General features: G+C 38.0%; 2 long non-coding RNA genes across 6 annotated transcripts; both read right to left on the reverse strand.

The window, feature by feature from the left end:
* On the reverse strand, nucleotides 1–2,293 carry LOC112201515. Of its 3 annotated transcripts, none has more exons than XR_005800493.1 (7): nucleotides 2,265–2,293; nucleotides 2,008–2,104; nucleotides 1,589–1,729; nucleotides 1,134–1,205; nucleotides 862–958; nucleotides 306–432; nucleotides 1–230 (listed from the first exon to the last, which is right to left on the reverse strand). It is a non-coding gene; the product is annotated as an uncharacterized LOC112201515 (long non-coding RNA). The 3 variants fall into 3 exon arrangements; XR_005800492.1 differs by having other exon boundaries at nucleotides 2–230; nucleotides 1,134–1,195; nucleotides 1,589–1,710; XR_002936783.2 differs by having other exon boundaries at nucleotides 2–230; nucleotides 1,589–1,710.
* A 483-nt stretch (nucleotides 2,294–2,776) lies between these two features.
* Nucleotides 2,777–4,975, reverse strand: LOC112201567. 3 transcript variants are annotated; one of them, XR_005800425.1, is made up of 4 exons: nucleotides 4,961–4,975; nucleotides 3,959–4,280; nucleotides 3,708–3,828; nucleotides 2,777–2,888 (listed from the first exon to the last, which is right to left on the reverse strand). It is a non-coding gene; the product is annotated as an uncharacterized LOC112201567 (long non-coding RNA). The 3 variants fall into 3 exon arrangements; XR_005800424.1 differs by lacking the exons at nucleotides 2,777–2,888; nucleotides 4,961–4,975 and adding exons at nucleotides 3,205–3,260; nucleotides 3,397–3,487 and having other exon boundaries at nucleotides 3,959–4,601; XR_002936811.2 differs by lacking the exon at nucleotides 4,961–4,975 and having other exon boundaries at nucleotides 3,959–4,601.
* Between the last annotated feature and the right edge of the window lie 1,869 nt (nucleotides 4,976–6,844).

Here is a 6,844-nt window from a genome sequence, read left to right on the forward strand (position 1 = left end):
TTTTCTACGAAGTTGTTCAACTCATCTTCGTAATTGTAGTCCTACAATAATATCAGTAAATCAATTTAGCATTTGAGAATTAGGCAGACAAACCAGCAAGCGCCCAATACTTGTCCACCGCAACCATATGGATCTTTCTAGAGAAACTTGACTATTTCTGCATCCAAAGAATAATACGGAGGGTCCAAGTTCTGCTCCATCTTCTGTAAGAGCTAATCTTTCCTGGAAGTCTAAATCCATTATTTATTAGTGTGCTAGAAATTGGGATTTATGAAGGTGATGAACATTAGGCAGCCAATAAATACCTGCAAGAAATCCCTGAAAGGAGCAAATCCAGTTCCAGGACCAATCATGATAATGGGTACTTTAGTATCAACGGGAAGTCTGAAGTTTGATTGCCGAACAAAAATGGGTGCCCAACTACAACCATCACTTTTTGTCAAAGGCAAAGAATTATGCAGAATGATTAAAAAGAAATTATTACTTTCAAACTTGTACAAAAAGTAAAAATCATACATAGCAGTTACACAGCTAAGTTTGCTTCACATATATCCAGGGTGATATTAATACATGTAAGGATATAAGATCTTCGAAAAGATATGTAATGCTAAATTACAAACAGAAAAGTGCAAAACAATTCCTCAGCATTGCCCTGATTTCGAAAATAGAACACTCGGTTATGATATTCCAAAATCAGTAATAGGTACTCTGTTTTATAATCTAGCAAAATGTAGGTATACTACATTCATTTCAGTATTTCAGCTTGAGAGGTCTTCTAATATCAGTTCTCCTCCACGGTTGCTAGGCTCTTCAATATATAATCATGCAACAATGATTCAAAGAAAAAAACATATAAAATACCTTCATCCATGTTGAACACACTCCTTTGTGAATCCTTCCTGTTGATGTTTTGTCACAAACTAGTGCACAAGTAACATGAATTCTAGATGGTGCCATCCTGTGGAATATATTTCCAAAAAGTACACAATGAAATTCCAAGATATATGAATATAAAAGACATCTATTAACACAGAAATACATAGAAACATTATTTGTTGAAGAAGATCATCAGATTTTTCTAATGATATGTCCTACAGATACATAAGAAAGTCAACATGAAGGAGATGTCTTACAGATAAATAAGAGAAGCACAGTTACCAATCTCATCCCGGATTTGACCAGTTAGTTTATTCCCCTGCAAGTTTCTACAATTCTCAAATAAACAAAGTCATCAAACCATAAAACAGTTTTAGAGAGAGGGACAGAGGAGACAGAAACTCACAAGAGGCCACAGAGAGGCTGACATTGTCACAGAAAACTCATAAGTAAAAACCATAAAACTTTTGGAAAACACATTGCAACTCTTCATTTCCTCTTGTTTCCAGAAAGCCTAAACGTTTTGGGCTAAAAATACAACACTGGGCACATTCAAAAACAGAAACCAAAAGTCCAAAAACAAATTACACCTCTCCATTTCTGGTTTGTTTCTTAAAATCCTAAACGTTTTGGTCTAAAAACCCAAACTGGGCACATTCAAAAATGGAAACCCACAACCAAAAACAGAAACAAAAAGCATAGCGTCACCCACCTTCATCGTTCAATGACGAAGCAAGAGGAAAACGCAGAAACAGTGACAACCCAAACCACAAAACATCCTCATTCTTCCTCCATTTCAAAACCACCCTCTCCTCCATCAACGTTGAATATAACCTACAATGAGCACTGTGAACTGTCAAAATACAACAGAAAGCAGATCGTTATTATATTCTTACCTATACATTCCTATCCTATTATGAGGAAGCCAGCCTCAATCTAGGAGCACTTCTTTAGACCAAAACGAAAAAATTTTAAGAGCATGAGTTTGCACACAATAGATAGCTTCTATTCCTTGGCATAAAAAGATGACTCCTATTCAATTTCTTGAAATCACGCTTCTCCTAACAAGTCTTTTAAGTTTAAAGCTATGAATGTAATGCATATCTGTTTCTTAATCAAGCAACATATTACCACTGGAACCGACTGCATGGAATTTTGGATGAGGTTTAGGATCCGTAGTTGCTGCAAACTCAAGATATCTGTTGGGACTTCATGTAGCTGCATTTGTCTATCAAGTGAAATAGATGTGGCTTAGCCTAATGATGAAACAGTGGAAAATAGATATATGCAAAAAGCATAGACATTATTGAAAACCAATATTTACAAGCAGATGCAGATACACATGCACACCTACTCCCGATGTGAGTGTGTGTCACAAGTTCACTAACCTCAGATAAAGCTCTTGCAGATACTATAAGGTAGAAAATATAGGGTGCTCTTGCCCCAATGAATTGAATGACATTCTTGCAGATACTATATTCATGCAGTATTGTTTTACCTTGGAAAGGAATTCAATGTTATTCCCATGTTGAACTTGGCTTCAAGAGCAAGTTCAAGGTCTTCAGACCAACCAAAAGGTGGTGGTGGATGACTGAACACATGAGAAATGGAAAGAGGGTATCATATGAGAGATGTAAAGAGAAATGGTTGTACTAAATCTTACGTAAAGAAAAACAAGTCCAAACATCTTTGCTTTGGACTATGACTCCATTTTCCAGCAAAACCAGAACACTGAGCATCTGCTTTTCCAGATGAGTTTTAACTAGAAGAAGAATGAACCGTCATAACACATAAACTGCACATTGAATCCATGTGACTAAGCTTACAGTATATTTTTCTTTTTAAATTTACTAGACCGTTTATGAATTTAACTCAAGAATGATCAAAATAAAAATAAAAAATTACCTGCACAAGACGGACTTATACTACAGGTCTAGTGGCAGGCCATATGCAATAGTCTTTTATGCATGAGAATATCTTGTGCCCTCTCCACATTCACATCCAAAGCATACCTTCAATAACAAAATCCACATCCACAAATTCAATTAAGCAAGAACCCAATTCAGGTTGAAGCAATCATCACTTTCATAAAACAACACCAAATAAATACAAGTTAATAAAAGGAGTCACTACCCACAGAAGATTGAAAAACAACTAATCTAATGAACAAAAAACAGATTAACTCAAGAAGCTTGAGCTATGAAGATCACTCGAGAAAGTTTGTCTTGCACTAAATTCCCAGAAAAAAAAAAAAGCTGTCAAGAAAAATCAATCCAAATAAATTAGTGAGAGCTATGAAGATCACTCAAGAATATTATGTAGTATAAATTTATCCATGATCTGAGTACCTCTCTTATACTAGCATCACTTCCCAAATCATTGCCCTGAACAACAGAACGTGAAAAATTAGTTGGCTGAAACAATTTGGAATTTCTGGCCATAGTCTACAGGAATATTAGTATATAGGTCACAAATTCTAATTTCTGCTGCAACTCAGAAATAAAAGGAATTGATGATTACACTGAACTTTTACTGTAACAGTTGTTCCAACTCGGCCTCTAAGCTTCTGTACTGCTGCTTCAGTGTCAACACCATGCATTAAACTTCTCACCTGAAGTGATACACACATTATTTGAAACTAATATTCGACAAGTTAGTTAGGCCATGGAGAAACAGAATTTTGCAACACATTGTCATAATTAAGGAATATCCTACACTCTTGAATGCAACTCTCAAAATTGTTCACTGACCCAGCAATCAAACAGAATCCATACTGAAATCAAAACCAGAATTTCAATATTTCAATCAAAATCGAAATTACATGAACTTACCCCAAAAACTAAGTATCGATCACAACCCTATACCCAAGTTCCTCATCTTCTCCTTGGCTCAAAATGCAGTTATCCAAAACGCAGGTCCTCTTCCTCCTCACAGCAAAACCGAACAATACCCCTACAAAATCGAAACCCAATTGAATTCAAAACCAACCACAGCAAAAAGATTGAAACCCATATCAATCCAAACCCAACCGCAACAAAAACCCCAATCAAAACAAAAAAAATAGGAATCTGGGAAACAATACCTTCGATAGCCAAGCTTTCAAGATTGATCCAAATGAAAGGCGAACTGACTTCTTCTCCCGCTCTCTCGATTCCAACAGTATCGCCTTCCACTACTCCAGTCTAATTCGAGGAGAAAGGGTCGGTGCCGTCGACCTTCGAGGATAGAGGGAGAGGGCTAGTGCCGGCGACCGTCCAGGAGAGATTGAGAGAGAGAGAGACAGAGAGAGAGAGAGAGAGAGAGAGAGACGACGAGTCACTAAGTGATTGCCTTCGAATTCATGGAGAGACCAAGACAACAGTCACTGAATGCCGCCGTTTCGCCGCCATCGACAGTGAAGGAGGCTGAGAGTCAGAGAGAGAGAGAGGTCTGGGTTTTCAGTAATTGAAACACCTCATTTTGACGAGGATAAGAGGAAAAGTAAAATCCAATCACCCCAAATAGAAGAAAAACCTAATCGAAATCAAACCTAAAATCGAAACTAAGAAGAAGAGGGAGAGACTAAGAAGAAGAATCAAGTGGGCAAGAAGACGAAGGAGAGAGTGAGAATCGAGTTCTGAAGGAGCTGAGTGAGAAGGAGAGAGGCTGGTTTTTGAGGTTTTCAGTTTTGCGAATTATAGGTCAAGCTGAGGGAGCTGATCGAGTGAGAATGACAGAAAATGACTTAATTGTGAGGGATCTATGTCCAAAAGCACAAGTCAAAATAAATTGGAAAATTTTCAAACCCACACTCAGACAACATTTAAATGTTGTCTGAATGTCACAAATTCTAGTCAACTATGGCGTGGCTATTTGAGAGGGAAAAGACTCAATCAACTTTTGGATATCCCTCCAAAATCACCACCTTCTACAACTACACAAATGTGTTATCTGAATACTCACCATTTATCCAAATTTGAAATAGAAAATCACTACCTTCTACAACTACACAAATGTGTTGTCTGAATGCTCACCATTTATCTAAATTTGAGATAGAAAATCACCACCTTCTACAACTACACAAATGTGTTGTCTGAATGCTCACCATTTTTCCAAAATAAACCAGTATGGTTTTAGTGTATATTCAAACGACATAAAAAAAAATTATGTCGTCTGAAAAACTCAGACGACATAAAACAAAACTTATGTCGTCTGATGCGTGTCGTCTGAAGGCTTTTTTGGCATAGTGATAATTTAGAATTTCCAATTCAATAATATTAGATTGCATTCTTTATTATTTTTTTTTTATCTATTTTCATTTTCAATTTCACTATATACTCATTGAAGCATTTATATTATTTAGTAAGAATTAAAGCTATGTTTTATGTGATATAAAAATGTATGATATACATGCTGAACTCATATTACTCTTTTTTTTCTTTTTTTTTCTTTGCACAGCTAAAAGAGAAACAAAAAAATTAAGAAAACAAAACACTAAACAATTATCTCGGGTTGTTCTCTTTATGCTTATTGTATTTTAGGGTTTAGGCAAAATGTCACCCCCATGTATTCTACGGTTTCATTAATGATCAAGGATTGAGGGCAGCTGTACTGGCCCTATTTCAAAAAAAAAAAAAAACACTGAACAATTCGTGTTAAAGCATTTTCTTGTTTTTTTTTAGAGAATAAATAATCTATTAATAACCAAACAGGTTACAAAATTTTAGACCTTCAATGAGAGGGACATACATGAGCTAAAAAAACTCAACCCCACCCAATTAACCTATAACCAGACCTATGTATAACGATACAACCCCACCACCAACATTAAGATGAACTGTTTCCACCCGTTCGGACACCGCGTCCCAAAACAGCCAGACCACGTGTAAGGGTGATTCACCATCACGCTGATAACTAGAAAGCACCGCCAAAAGACCAGACCCACCAAAACGACCAAGACACCAAACAATGGCATCGACACTCCCCAGAAACACCTAAACCGTCGCTCACAAGAGGAGGGACTTACTCCTAACTAAAAACCACCAAAACCAAACAGCAAATAACTAAAAAACAGTACACAAATCAACACCAGAGAGGCTCAGGAACATAGACCCAGCCCAAAGACCACCACCCCCAGCAAAGGGCAAGCGCGGTAGGCAAACCTTCCTGCCACCAGCAAGCCCTAACGCCACCACGCCATCTCCACGCATCAAAACTGCACCTCGCCGAATTCCTCCGCCGCTACATAGCCCTGACACGCCGTAAACAGCCCCTGCATCAAGCGGACGACCTCAAACATGTCCAAAGCCGAGACCGCCACAGATCCCTTTCGGGATCGACACCTCCTCATTCAGATCTGATCAACCACAGCCCAAAAATCAGGGTCGATGACATTAGAAACCACCGCCGGAACTCCAAGTTCTGTCGCTGCACCTCCGATGTCGTCGCCTCAATCCGATAGAGACAGATCGAAAACGATCCACCCAAATCGGAAAACGACGACCCATCCACCCTCCCAGAGCCACGCCGCTGCCTTGAGACCCCTCCACTACTCAGAAATACCATCGTCTCCTGGGCCAGAACGCAGCGGCGGAAAAGCCAGCAGCATTCGGCCGGGAGAGAGCACACTCACCGTCGGTTTTTTCCTCCTTCGTGCGTGCGGCGGCTAACAACGAGAGAGAGATAGAGGATGAGAGGGTTAGGGTTACCGTGGATAGTTTAGAAATTAACTTTTGAAACACAATACCTTGTGTTTGTTTTTTTTATTGGATAAGAGATTTATGTTGTCTGATTAAGGAATGGACATGTAATTAAGATTTATATAGTAATAAATCATTAAAATGGCTAACTTTTTTAGTTTAAAGATAACAGTTTGTTTGCAAATTATGTGACTGAGGTAATTTGAGGAAATTGATAGAGATTTAGTGAGTAAATTTAGTATTTGAAAATTTGATAGGAGGTGTAAAAAGTATAGGAGGTCAAGTGAGTA

The sequence above is a fragment of the Rosa chinensis genome, chromosome 5 (genome assembly GCF_002994745.2).
Source record: "Rosa chinensis cultivar Old Blush chromosome 5, RchiOBHm-V2, whole genome shotgun sequence".
Classification (NCBI taxonomy): Eukaryota; Viridiplantae; Streptophyta; class Magnoliopsida; order Rosales; family Rosaceae; genus Rosa; species Rosa chinensis.